At 39.0% G+C, this 15269-nt stretch overlaps 1 protein-coding gene across 4 annotated transcripts in view; it reads left to right on the forward strand.

The window, feature by feature from the left end:
• The window catches only part of SPAG16 (sperm associated antigen 16), a 1150408-nt gene that overhangs the window by 437083 nt on the left and 698056 nt on the right, over positions 1–15269 (forward strand). The window lies entirely within an intron of this gene.

Here is a 15269-nt window from a genome sequence, read left to right on the forward strand (position 1 = left end):
GTAATGACTTCTTGTTTTGTCTATTTCAAGACAAACTGGAAGATAGAAGGTGAAAGTGATTAGCTCTCAGGGTTTTTACATCAGACTGGACTGGGATTTTTAAGACCATGAAGTAACTTGAAAAGCAATGAACTTTAATTGAAATTTTATCTATCACAAGAAAGAAGCTGTTGAAAGGGAAATTGAACAAAGTATAAAATCATGTTCTTCTTATATTTTATCCAGTTTGGTTTATTCTAGTAACCATTCACAAAGAACAATGATAACAAAGTATCAAAAGTTCTATAACATGAGAAAAAAAGGATCTTATGGGAACACAGGAAGAGCTTTGCTTCTAGCGACCCAAGCTACTCCGCTAGCAAATCTTCCACTGATGGCAGTAAAGAGAGAGTGATCTTGGATCCCTGGTAAATCCTGCCTCAAATACTGAAAGTAGAGGTGAGCTATCTCCAAGAGGTGGATGGAAAGCCAGAAATCCAGGAGCTAAGTAGGGACAAACAACTAGAGGACAATATATTGCCTGTGTCTCAGGATGTGCAGTGGAATATTCTTAGTGTACTCAACTTTCTTTTGCGGTGTCTGCCAAAAACTTTCATAAGCATCCCATAAGGGAAAGAAAGCTTTAAACACCTGTCACATTCAGAAACTGCTGAGCCATCTTACAATAATTCCAGTCAAGAAAGAACTTAGGTGTTCTTCTCACCTTTTTTTCTCTTCCTCCTCTTTGGCCCTAGAGGGGAGACAGAAATAGCAGCTAACAGGTGGCAGGGAAGGGGAATAAAAGAGATTTTTACAGTTGAACAAAATTGGAAACTCAAATTATTCACATGGGTTAGGGCTTTTATAATTACTAAATTACTAAACTATATCTTGACTTTAAAGTCAGCCAAATTTTTCCATTTCCTAATAATAAGAAAAATAATGAACAAGCATGTCCCCTACTATGTGCCAAACATGATTGTAACAACTATTACCTACTAATCCTCATAATAATGCTAAAATGCAGAAATTCATAACACTCTGCATTTCATAGGGAAAACTGAGGCACACAGTTAAATGACTTGCCCAATGTTATTGGGATTTAAACCCAACGAATCTGGTAACAGAGTATATGATCCTAATCACTACTTTATAAGCTAAAAGGGAAGAGAAATGTAGTTTTCATGAAGTGCCAGACATTGGGAACCCACCTCCCACTAAGCAGGTTTGAATGGAGAGAGGGAGACAATAACAAAGTTGCTTCTACGGCTATAATTCTTTGTTCAATGTACTGATTGCTTACTTTGTACTTCAGCTGGCCGTTAGAAGCTACTGAAGAGTTTTAAAATGATTTGTTCCTATGATGGGATTTGCTTTTCAGTGTGATCACTGTGACTTCTTTGTAGAGACAGGTTTGGAGGAGTATAAGAGTGGAAGAAAATAGGTAGATCGGAAAGACTATTATGAGCTGACAGCTGCCTGAACAAGGTAATGAAAGTGGGATGGATAGAAAAGATTCAAGTTAGGTAGATCGATCGATCGATCTATCTATCTATCTATCTATCTATCTATCTATCATCTATCTATCTATCTATCTTTCTATCTATCTATCTATCTATCTATCTATCTATCTATCTATCTATCTATCTATCCATCCATCCATCTAAGACAGAGTAAATTGGACCTAATGATTGGATATGGAGGTGAGAAAACATTAAGTTATAAATTTCCATGTGTGTGTGTGTGAAACTGCTAAAGTACATCATAAAGTTAGAGTAAGGATCAAATTAGATAATTCATGACAAGCTCTTGCCACCATGAGCTGTAAGTGGCTCAGGAAGTTTGCTGAAGTGAAAATAGCTTGGGTTCTAGCACCCTGTGTATATCCTGGGGAAGGTGGTGTACTCTCTGTTCCTCTGGCATCTTATCTGTGAAATATCAGTACCTTCCTCATGTATATTGAGTGAATTACGTGAAATGCTTCTTGTGAAGAGATTAGCACAATTGCTGACACACTATAGATCTCAATTAATGCTAGCCATCTTTTACTAGACTGTTTTCTTTTCATCTACCTGACATTAGTTGTATGGCTTTTTGAGGTTAATTTCTGCATGTCACAAAGCACACTGTTTTCCTCAGAAGAAGCTGATGTTTCATAAAGCTAGTTTATTGCTCTTATGTAAATAGGGCAGTACTTTAAGACTGTTAACTACTGAAAAACCTAGTATTTTGTCATGATACAAGTGGGGAGGGTACTGGGACACCACTCCTTCCCCATGGGTCAGATAATTAGTTAAGTGGGAAAAAGTTACAAACTACACAGTGCAATATTGTATCTAGTAGGAAGTGATAAAACTATTATCGAGGATTAATATTGCCCTCATCTATTTGTTTAAGGCCTATAACAGAGATTTCACATACTGGGGAATTTTCTACATTTTTATTTTCTGAATTTCTACATATGACCTCTAATTTGGTTCTGAAGTGAAATCAACTTTTAGTTCTTTTTTTATCTCAAGTGTATTACATTTTTGGAGACATTATTTATAATACTTTGATTTTTCAAATTAATAAATTGAAGATGCAATGCAATATTCAATTTGCTGCACAAACTCCACTCTTCATATGAAAATGGTGATAGAGATATGACCTAAAGATTAATACACAGCTCCATCACAGCATAGCTTGAAATGTTAAATAGCTGATGTACAAAATGATTTGAGAGTATCAGTGAATAATACACAGAAGTGCATACTGTAAACAAAGCAAACATTTCTAAATTGAGAGCTGTCTAAATCTAGACGCAAACTCAGAATTTGGATTTAAGAAGATAATTATGGGGGAGAAAGAAAGTAACAACTATGTTTTCTTAAACCAAGATAGTAAGAAACATCCTTAACCAGGAAGCTATTGTCTTAAACTGCTGTTGTTTGGCATCATTCATAATCACTTACCAACTGTTTTTTTGAGGGTAAATCAGGTTATCTTTTGTTTGTAATTCTCCTGAGGGCAACTTAACTTCTTTTCTTTAACTATCATTTCTAACTACATTCAAGTATAACTGTGTACAACTTAAATCACATTTTGCTACACTTTTTAGATCTTGAGATTGTCTTTTGGCTACTCTGTCATCAGTATAATTTTTAAAATTCTATTTGCTATCTGTAAGACCTGGAGTTTACACATAGCCAGAATTAAAATGTATTGACAAGTGAAAATAAGTTCTTTGATCTCAGTGGGGAAAAGGGATGCAGCTCTGCACTCCTGAATTCTACCACTTTCATATTCTGAGCCTTTGAAGTTTTTCTTTGCTTTCCTGCACATCCTTTGTTTCATAGTTTGTGCTTTCATTTATTTTTTTCCTGATAAAATTGTTTGACATGCCTAGAGCTGTAAAGATAGGAGTGTTGTTTAATAAATAAAAATACAAATATAGTTATTTAATTGCTTCTGTAAGGTCGAATACATAATCCACAGAGAGCTTCTTCCTGCTCTACTCACTCCCTATGTAACTCAACTGTGAAAAGCAGGAACTTTTCTTTTCTTTTTTTTTTGAGATGGAATCTCATCTGTCATCCAGGCTAGAGTGCAGTGGCACCATCTCAGCTCACTGCAAGCTCCGCCTCCCAAGTTCATGCCATTCTCCTGCCTCAGCCTCCTGAGTAGCTAGGACTACAGGCACCTGCCACCACGCCTGGCTAATTTTTGTTGTATTTTTAGTAGAGACAGGGTTTCACCGTGTTAGCCAGGATGGTCTTGATCTTCCGACCTAGTGATCTGCCCGCCTCGGCCTCCCAAAGTACTGGGATTACAGATGTGAGCCACCGCGCCCGGCAAAAGCAGGACCTTTTCTATCTCCAATGTGAATTTAACCACCTGACAATATTTAAAAAGTACAGATTCTGACTCAGAACGTCTGGAGACTTAAACTCTTTTTTATTCTTACAAGTTTCCAGATGGTCTTCAGGGGACCACATTTTGAGCAGTAACGATAAACAGGAAGAAAGGAAAGCAGGAGTATTCTAAATACATTACTTCAATATTTTTCACTATGTTAGACATCTTACATCCATTATCTGCTATTAACTCCTATAATATGTAGTATTATCCCTAAAATATAGGAAAATAAATAGACACAGATGTAGCAATACATCGTAACAAACTGATCTTTTTGCAAGATACAGATTACAAAATTATTTAACCTCTGAGTGTCTTACTTTCCATTTTACAAAATGGGGTTTTAAACATAAGACCCAAAACCATAAAAACCCTAGAAGAAAACCTAGGCGGTAACATTCAGGACATAGGCATGGGCTTAGACTTCACGACTAAAACACCAAAAGCAATGGCAACAATGCCAACATTGACAAATGGGATCTAATTAAACTAAATAGCTTCTGCACAGCAAAAGAAACTATCACCGGAGTTAAACAGGCAACCTACACAATGGGAGAACATTTTTGCAGTCTATCCATCTGACAAAGGGATAATATCCAGAATCTACAAAGAACTTAAACAGGTTTACAAAAAAAAAAAAAAAAAAAAAAAAACCAAAAAACAAACATCAAATAGTGGGCAAAGGATATGAACAGACACGTCTCAAAAGCAGACATTTATGTGGCCAATAAACAAATGAAAAAAGCTCATAATCACTGGTCATTAGAGAAATGCAAACCAAAACCACAATGAGATACCATCTCATGCCAGTTAGAACGGCAATCATTAAAAAGTCAGGAAACAACAGATGCTGGAGAGTATGTGGAGAAATAGGAATGCTTTTACACTGTTTGTGGGAGTATAAATTAGTTCAACCATTGTGGAAGACAATGTGACAATTCCTCAAGGATCTAGAACCAGAAATACCATTTGACCCAGTAATCCCATTACTGAGTATATACCCAAAGGATTATAAATCATTCTACTATAAACACACATGCACACATAAGTTTATTGCAACACTGTACACAATAGTAAAGACTTGGAACCAACCAAAATGCCCATCAGTGATAGACTGGATAAAGAAAACGTGGCACATATACACCATGGAATACTATGCAGCCATAAAAAAGGATGAGTTCATATCCTTTGCAGGGACATGGATGAAGCTAGAAACAATCATTCTCAGCAAACTAACACAGGAACAGAAAACCAAACACCACATGTTCTCACTCGTAAGTGGGATTTGAACAATGAGAATGCATGGACACACGGAGGGGAACATCACACACCAAGGCCTGTCGGGGGCTGGGGGGCTAGGCGAGCAATAAGATTAGGAGAAATACCTAATGTAGATGAGGGATTGATGGGTGCAGCAAACCACCATGGCACGTGTATGCCTATGTAACAAACCTGCACTTTCTGCACATGTATCCCAGAACTTAAAGTATAAGAAAAAAAATAGGCCAGGCGCGGTGGCTCACACCTGTAATCCCAGCACTTTGGGAGCCGGAGGTGGGCAGATCATGAGGTCAGGAGATCGAGACTATCCTGGCTAACACGGTGAAACCCCATCTCTACTAAAAATACAAAAAAAAAAAAAAAAAAAAATTAGCCGGGCATGGTGGCAGGCTCCTGGAGTCCCAGCTACTCTGAAGGCTGAGGCAGGAGAAAGGCGTGAACCTGGAAGGCGGAGCTTGCAGTGAGTGGAGATCACGCCACTGCACTCCAGCCTGGGCGACAGAGCAAGACTCCATCTAAAAACTTAAATAAATAAAATAAAGAAAAAATATTTACCTCACAGTGATGTTAGAAGGGTTTCAGATATATTCACATCATGTAGCCAAGTGCCTGGCCAAAGAAAGTCCTTTTTTTTTTTTTTGAGATGGAGTCTCGCTCTGTCCCCCAGGCTGGAGTGCAATGGCGTGATCTCGGCTCACTGCAAGTTCCGCCTCCCGGGTTGAAGCGATTCTCCTGCCTCAGCCTCCCAGTTAGCTGGGACTACAGGTGCCTGCCACCACGCCCGGCTAATTTTTTGTATTTTTTAGTAGAGATGGTTTTCACTGTGATAGCCAGGATGGTCTCAATTTCTTGACCTCGTGATCCGCCCACCTCAGCCTCCCAAAGTGCTGGGATTACAGGTGTGAGCCACCATGCCCGGCCCCAAGTAAGTTCTTAAAACATTTTGTATCATTATTATAATTCCAATTTTATTTTATTATTAGTTTTTGAGATGGAGTCTCTCCCTGTAACCCAGGCTGAGTGCAGTGGCTTGATCTCGGCTCACTGCAACCTCTGCTTCCTGGGTTCAAGCCACCTCCTGCCTTAGCCTCCCGAGTAGCTGGGATTAAAGGCACCTGCCACCCCGCCCAGCTCATTTTTGTATTTTTAGTAGAGATGGGGTTTCACCATGTTGGCGAGGCTCGTCTCGAACTCCTGACCTCAAGTGATCTGCACACCTCGGCCTCCCAAAGTGCTGAGATTACAGGCGTAAGCCACCGCACCTGGCCTATAATTCCAATTTTAGCAGTATATCTTGCTAATCAACCAAGAGGAAAACTTAAGTGCTTATATTTTATATTTACTGTTAGTCATTTAGAAATGATACAATTTGAATTATAGATGTAATTGACAAATTTGCACTTTCATTGACCTGATTGGTTAAGATACTTAATCATATGATACCACTTTTCCTCTTTAAATGGTAATAAGCATTCATTGCAAATTACGAATATACTGACTTACTCATAGTTTTCACTAGTCAGCACTGAAGCATACTGCGTGTGTATTTTGTTCTCAGCATGGAAAAGTACATGTCAAGTAGTAAACCCTAGTATGCCAATCATTTAGTAATTTCAAGACTACTAATTACCATAATGTTGAAGTGCTAAGATTATCAGGGTATAATGCATTCATTATGTTAATGATTCTTTATTTTATCTTATCCAAGAATCACACATTTTCCCTGGAAACAAAAAGAATTGAAAGAACCAACTGGAAGCTTTTAATAAAAGTTTTTGCATTTAAGCGTGTGATTAACCGACAATCATATTACAAGTACTTTATTTTAAAGGAAATAATAAAAAGAAAAAACAGTGTTTATAATGGGTAAGATTTTCTTTCTAAACATAATTGACATTTCACTAACTGAAATTGGAATTACCAAAGAAGTGTAAGACATGTCTTGTGCCCTCAAGGAGGAAGAAATATTACATACAAATAATGAAACTAATTGTAGTCTAAACTCATAGAAAACAACTACTTATAAAGAATTAAAAATGGGAGAAATAAGGTTAGATAGGAGTAGTTACAGAAGTGATGAGAGAGACGTGAACTCAAATTTGAAAGATAAGTACAGGTGGATAGAGTGTAGAAATGAAAAACAGCTACTCAGAACAAAGTATCTCTTTTTCTTTTTTGGAGGAACATAGTACTAAGCATCAGAAAATTTGAATTTAAAGTTGAATTTAAATTGACAGTACATTCCTTGAAATGTGTTCTCTCATTTGTAGAATGGGAGATTTAGAAAAGAGGTTTCCCTAACTACTCTATGCTTCTTTAACTGTAAAATTTTAGGCCTAGCTATATAGGGCAGGAAATAGAAGGGCACATGCAGAGCACACATATTAGGGCCTGGTGGTAAACATGGTTGTGGGCAGAGCATGGGTCAAACTATACAGCTTTCAGAACCTAGTACTTGAGATGGAATCAGTACCTGCTGCTAAGGATGGTAATAAGAGAGGGAATTTCAGATGAGATCAGGATTATGATGCGGTTTAGGACAAGCAATCCAGTGGATATAAAAAAGTAAGATACAAGACAAATATGACAATATTGGAAAGGCTGTGTAACATGCAGATTGACTCTGAATTGTCAGTAAAAGTGGATGACATCAACATCCAAGCAGTTGAAATGGGCTCTGTGGGGAAATGTCAGAGCTGTACAGAAAAAAAAAAATAGGTGCCCAGAATTCAGAACAGGAAACTCAGTTGTTTGGGGGGCTTAGGATTTGATTTTTATTTCTACGCCTCTTTTATAAGGGCATCAATTTCATTTATGGGGGTTCTGCCCTCATGATCCAGTCACTTCCCAAAGGCTCCATCTCTTAATACCAAAATGTTGGGGATTAAGTTTCCACAGGAATTTAAGGGACACCAACATTCAGAACATTAACAGGGACTTCCATTTGGAGAGATTTTGAAGAGTAACACTCCTGGCCTTTCCTCCAGCCCAGATTTTCTCCTCTCCTATGGATAAAGAGTGACTTATCTGATTGGAAATTATAGCTCCTTTCTTGCTCTTGTTATAATTAGATAAGCATTCTGGTCTGCTCTTTATCATCCAGTAAGTTGCCTGTCCCTCTGTGGATGGCATGTGGCTGGCCAGCTTAGTCTCTCTGGGATTTAGATACTAATTTAGATACTCATACTAATAATAAAGAGCTGACTCTCTGCTCTTTGTTGTTCAGGGTAAAATGTTAGGAAACCCCGTGTGTTTGCATATGAAAGCCAGGTTCTATAATCCATGCTATGCCTTCTATCTCTGTCTCATTTGCTTCTGAAGTCTGAGGGAAAGATGGGTGTTATTTTGCACTGAAAGGATCAAATTGTTGAATCAAATGTAGGACAGAGAGCTTACCCAGTCTCAAATTTTACCAATAGCTTCAAGGATGCAAGCACTCAACAAACATGGACAAAAAAGAGAGTGGTTGGGGACATCTTTTATGGCTTGCCAGGTCTTCCTTTGCTGCAAGAGAAATGCATTCTAACCCAGAGGAATAGAATGTTTGCAGATCACCTCACCTAGTAGAGATTTTTAGGTTATGAAACAACTTTATTTCACAGCCAAATCATTATAGCGCTTATATAACTATTTCCAGGGAGCTGTGCTTCAAAAATTCACAGATTCTCGGTTTGTATACTATAGAAAATGCCAAACCAGGGATATCCTGTCAAGAACATTCTATAGATAAGAATGGTCTTCCCAGTAAATACCATTAGTTGATTTACCAGCAAGTGCCTCATCAGCATGTTTGTAAAGATTACTTAGGTAACTTGCTTCTTTCTTTTGTATGTCTCTTGGTCATCGGGGAGAGAGAGAAGGAAAGATAAACCACAGGCCCATTGCTTTAACTTCTTCCTCCTCAGACCCATTACATTTCCACAGACTGGAATAGGGAAGTGTAGGAGTGAAAATGGACACAGGTCTGCTTCTAGCATTAAGCCAAATAACTATTGTTACTTGACATGAGTGGAAATAGTATAAGGAAAATATTGTCTTGGGAAAAATAGCTCACTGGGATGTTATAGAAGAGTTTAAGGGTGAATAAATGGAGATGCAATGACTTGTCAGAAAGCATGATTTAGTGAGTCTGAGCATTACTGTGGTAGCAATGACAATGGGGAGGAAGGAGTAAAACCCAAAGGTATTTTAAAGAAAGAAATGACAGAAATTGGTAACTTTAGTATTAAGGATAGAAGAAAGATAAGACTAAAATGTTACCCTGGAATTTCTAGTGAGGGAGACAATATTTAAAATGCTAAAATTAAAATAAATGATGTATTTCCAGAGTAGGTCAAAGTCATTTAAAAAAAGGATAAACTGGGCCGGGTGCGGTGGCTCATGCCTGTAATCCCAGCACTTTGGGAGGCTGAGGCAGGTGGACCACCTGAAGTCCGGAGTTCGAGACCATCCTGGCCAACGTGGTGAAACCCTGTCTCTACTAAAAATACAAAAATTAGCCGGGTGTGGTGGCAGGTGCCTGTAGTCCCAGCTACCTGGGAGGCTGAGGCAGGAGAATTGCTTGAACTCGGCAGTGGAGGTTGCAGTGAGCCGAAAAAGCACCACTGCACTCCAGCCTGGGTGACAGAGTGAGACTCTGTCTCAAAAAAAAAAAAAAAAAAAGGATAAACTAAATTTAATTGATGAGTATGAAAACATGCCAGATCATCCCAGAGGATGTATTAGGGAAAAGCAGAATTTGTGAGTATGTGAAAATTTGGAAATTAGTTGGAGAAATCTAATAGTTGATTTATTCAGTCAACAAATAGGCCGGTATGCAAACTCTCAATTTTAGGCATGAGAGATAAAATGTGAATAAAACGTCCAAAACCAAATAAGACTTTGCTCCTTTTTTTTTTTCTTTGAGGCATGGCCTGGCTTTGTCGTCCAGGCTAGAGTGCAGTGGCTTGATCTTGGCTCACTGCAGTCTCAAACTCCCTGAGCTCAGGTGATACTCCCACCTCAGCCTCCCTAGCAGCTGGGACCTCAGGTGTGTACCATCATGCCCAGCTAATTTTTGTAGAGACAGGGTTTTGTCACTTTGCCCAGGCTGGTCTGGAACTCCTGAGCTCAAGTGATCCAGCTGCTTAGGCCTCTCAAAGGGCTGGTTTTACAGGCATGAACCACTGCACTGAGCCAACTCTCTGCTCTTTGTTATTCAATTGCTGTGTGCCTCACTAATCTGATTCTTAGTACTCCCAAACTCTGACCTTAGTGATCATACAACCATATTCTGAATTCATCATCATGGAATGCCCATCTATCCTCATTCCTGTTCTGTCTAGCCAAACCTGCAGCTGGGGTCACTACAAAACTGGTGGCACAGAATTCCAACAAAGGATTGCCCCATAGCATCCCAAGATGGGGCTGATTGAGATTCCAAAGAAGGAGGTACTAGATGCCAGGAAAATCAATCCCAAGCATTTATTAGGGGCACTTACATAAAGAAGAGGGTGCAGCGTGTCTTAGCAACAGTGAGAAAAGAGATATTCCACCTAGATATGTCTGCAATGAGGGGATGGAGTTAATGGAGTTGACTTGAGTGTTTAAGAAGTTTGGCTCAGGGCCAAAGCTAGTTTCTATGTATGTAGCAACATGGCTGATCTTTTAATGTTTTCCAACAGCAACCTAAATAGCTTTAACAATTTCTGAGAAGGTTCAAGACTGAAGGGGAAGACGCAGCTGGCTGGGTCACAGAGCAGTTAGGTCACTGTGTTTCTGGGTCAGGACACTGAAAGAAGGCAGGGGGAAAGTGGGGGACCCTACAATCTGTCACCCAGAGATCATGTCAAGAGAGATCTCTTTTTCGGCATTTCTCAACATCTGTAGTATTTACTACAGTCAATGCTCTGCCCATGTTCCCTTACTCCTACAGTGCATGCCAGCCTAATACCCAACTGCCAATATAATAGGCAAAGAGATACTGAGGACTTCCTCTCCCTGCTGAAGTTCACTTTGCCCACCTATGTGGCAGTCCAGAAATGATGGGGCATTAAAACTTTCCAGGAGCAACCCTCAATCAGTGACTGGCAGTAGACAGTGTGTAAATAAATACCCCATCTCTCTCATCCCTAGCATTGGCTATCTCTCAGGGATGTGTCCTGCACTGCAGAGGTTCTCCAGCAGGGCTGAGATCCAGTCCTCCACAGTGAGCTGGATTGATTCATCCCTTCATTAGGTACCTTTCCTTTCTTGCCTTAGTTGGAAGTACTGTAGGCAAGGATAACTGAACACCACCATTCCTATCCAAAATACTCAAAGCATATTAATATGTTTAGCTAGAGAATACAGTTAGAGATTATTAGTTGCCAAACCTTGCTTTGAAAAAAAAGAATTTTAGCTTCTGAAAGTCATTGCAATCAAATATTGAGCAATACGAAGATAAATCGAGAGCTTGCCGGTTTCTATCAGAAATGTGCCCCCATATGCACCACACTACACTGGTCTTGAATTGGTATTTGGCATTTGCTTTGAACATTTCAAGAGCTAGAATAACAAAAGCAGCTGTGTCAAAATTAAGTGTCTACTTGGTTTCATTAATGTGATCACACTCATATGGATTGTTTTAAAATATCCAACAGACTGAAGGTCCTGATGAATCTGACAAAATAGAGTACTTTTTAGGGAAATTAGCAGCCTTAATGTCAAAGGCAAATGTCAGATTATTTTGTTCCAATTTACTCATTTTAGGCTTAAGGATTCTCAAAAGATAGTGAACAATATATAATACACTAGACATTCTACTCCACAAATTTAATTTTGAGCATATAATAATAGAATTTTGTCTTTGGAAAGTTTATGAAAATTCTTATGCATTCAATCTTGATATGAATCATTGTCTTTATGGTTGTTTTGATAGTAATCTAATATTATCAAATCACGATCCCCAACTTCTCAAGACATAATGAATATACATTGAAATTTAAAGTACATGTTTTTACCAGACAATGCCTAGAGGAAATAAATAATTCAATTTCATATCATACAGGAATGTTGGTTTTCTAGACAATTGCCTTTACTGATTCAATCAATTAATCATTTGTGCTGGGCACTACAAATTAAGTAGTGACTGAAATATACAATGCAAAAGAAACTCCCTTCCTGGAGATTAATTCTACAGAAGAGACTGGCAGTTTTTTAAAAAAAGTTTAAAAATAATTTAATGGTGATATGTGCTGTGGAGAAAAACATATAAATCAATGGAGTGTGACAGGACCTGCTAATGTGGGTTTGAGTGCTTGATAGAAATTTTAAATAAGGTGGTCAAGAAAAAAAATCAATGAGAAGATAATTGAGCAAAAACAGGAAGCCAGTGAAAGAGTGATCCATGACAGTGCCTGCAGTAAGGGTACACCAAGCAAGGAGAACAACTGGTACAAAGGCGCTGACGTGGAATTGTTTCTACATAGCAATTGCGTTAGTGTGACATGGAGAGGAATAAATGAGAAAAGGAGTATTGGGAGATAAGGTAAGAAAAGTAGCAATGGGGCTGAAGCTATTCCAAGGATTTTGGTTTTCAAGCTGAGTGATAAGGGATACCTCTAAGGATGCTAGGCAATGGAATGACATGAATTGACTTACATTTTACTATGATCTAACTGGCTAACATGTAAAGAACATAAAAGGGAGGTGCTTTAGTCAGATTAGATGAATGACAGTTTTTTTTTTTTTTTTTTTTTTTTTTTTTGAGACGGAATTTCACTCTTGTCGCCCAGGTTGGAGTGCAATGGCGTGATCTCAGCTCACTGCAACCTTCGTCTGCTGGGTTCAAGCGATTCTTCTTCCTCAGCCTCCTGAGTAGCTGGGATTACAGGCACCCGCCACCACACTCAGTTAATTTTTGTATTTTCAGTGGAGACAAGGTTTCACTACATTGGTCAGGCTGGTCTCAAACTCCTGACCTCAGGTGATCCTCCTGCCTCGGCCTCCCAAAGTGCTTGGATTACAGACGTGAACCACTGCACCCGGCCAAATGACAGTTCTTAAATCTCACTGGCTTAATGCAATAATCATTTTTTCTCTTATTTATATACCTAAATGAATGTGTTTGGCAGAGAGGAATTCTGTTCCAAGTAGTTGGTGAGAGATTCAGCTTGTGGAGCTTGTGGCTCCCTTAGAGTCTCAGCCCCCAGAGTGTCTACTGCTTCCTTCTACCTTTCTGCAGTCAGGGGATGAGAAAAGAAAAGCACTTGAGAAGCAGTGGTTATTATTTTCACCAGTAACTCACAGGCAAGAACTCAATCGTATGCTGTACCTAACAGCAAAGGAAACTGGGAGAGGCTGTTGAAATCTGTGTTCAGGAGGAAAAGGAAATGGGTTTTGGAGAACACGTTATGGTCTCTGCCACAGGGAATAAGGACAGAAACAGAATGCTACTTAGGAAGATGTTGCTTTATACAAAAAGGAGATGATGGCAGCCAGGCCCGGTGGCTCATGCCTGTAATCCCAGCACTTTGGGAGGCCGAGGCAGGCGGATCACCTGAGGTCAGGAGATCGAGACCATCCTGGCTAACACGGTGAAACCCCGTCTCTACTAAAAATACGAAAAATTAGCCGGGCGTGGTGGTGGGCTCCTGTAGTTCCAGCTGCTCGGGAGGCTGAGGCAGGAGAATGGCACAAACTCGGGAGGCAGAGCTTGCAGTGAGCTGAGATTGCACCACTGCACTCCAGCCTGAGTGACAGAGTGAGACTCCATCTCAAAAAAAAAGAAAAAAAGATGATGGCAGCCTTGACCACAGTGCTTGCGTGGATGTAAGGAGAATGAAGTACTGGAAAATGTCCCAAACTATTTATTTTTTGATGGGGATAGTAATATTAATAGGTGACCAATGAAAAGTTGTTTCAGAAATAAAATACGATTAGGAAATGCTGGATTTCTCTACAAAAGATTTCTTGCAACATTTATTAGGCTTGAGAATCTTTGTTATTTTGTTGTAAAATATAAAATGTGCAGTTATCAAAATCATCAGGAATTTTTTAATAGACAATATCACATAGCTAATATTCCAAAGAATATTCTTTGAGAAGACAAGTGAATTATTGGATAGAAGATAGGGTTTGGTTTTTGACACATACTTCCTGTGTGACTCTGGATGACTCTTTAATTTCTTTGATATTTACTTTCCTCAATTCTAGAACGGACACACTTCCTTTTAGATTGCTCACCTTACAGGGCTATACAAAGCTAATAAAATGTACATATAAGCACTGTAAGCATCTGTGAGTATTATTATAAGACTCAGTGTGGCAACAAAGGAGCAGAGCAAACTGAGATGCTTAGTTTTTGCCAGGAGGAGCCTGAATGTCAGCCATCAAGGAGTCTTATCAGGTAGCATTATCTTGACAGTGACCCAGTGGCCCTCAGCCCTTTGCCTCTGGAATTGATCAAACTATATTTGCAGAGCCTAACTATATCTGTCAACTTATAAACTACATTGAAATAAGAATTTCTATTGATTAATTTAAAGTTGTCTAGGGACAGCTGTGCTCATGTTCCCTATTTATTATAACTTATTTTCAAAATGAGGATATTTGGGAATGGCAAGCAAAGACATTTGTTTAGTGAACACCAAAGATCAGAGAGCAAAAACATCAGATTTTTGTGGAAGATATTCTCTTTAGGTCTTGGTGAGAACAGACTAACATCAGTCCTCAGCTAGGCAGTGACCAAGTCCTCTATATTTAATGTCTAGATGAACTCTCTATCACTGGACTGAGAGGATGCCCCTTTTGTAAATTACACAAACTGAGCAACTCTTTACGTGCAGACATTCTTGCTCCAAATTAGAGAGAGGACCAGTGATTTGATTTTCATTTATAAATCATGGTCTGTTTCCACTTATGGTTCCTTGCAATTACCTCAGTTCTCTCAGAAATATCTAGTGGCCTAAATCACTCATTCACAGTTGATTAAGCTCATCCACTGTGCAGATTTTAGCAGTTTAACCATCAGAGGAGTCCCATTTCTAATATAAGAGACATTGAGTCAATCTCACTCATTGTAACACCAACTAGGGAAAGACTCAGTTAAGGAAGAAATTGCAGTGGCTGTGGTTGATGGCAAAGTTTATGAA

Source organism: Pongo abelii, chromosome 11 (genome assembly GCF_028885655.2).
Source record: "Pongo abelii isolate AG06213 chromosome 11, NHGRI_mPonAbe1-v2.0_pri, whole genome shotgun sequence".
NCBI classification, from domain to species: domain Eukaryota; kingdom Metazoa; phylum Chordata; class Mammalia; order Primates; family Hominidae; genus Pongo; species Pongo abelii.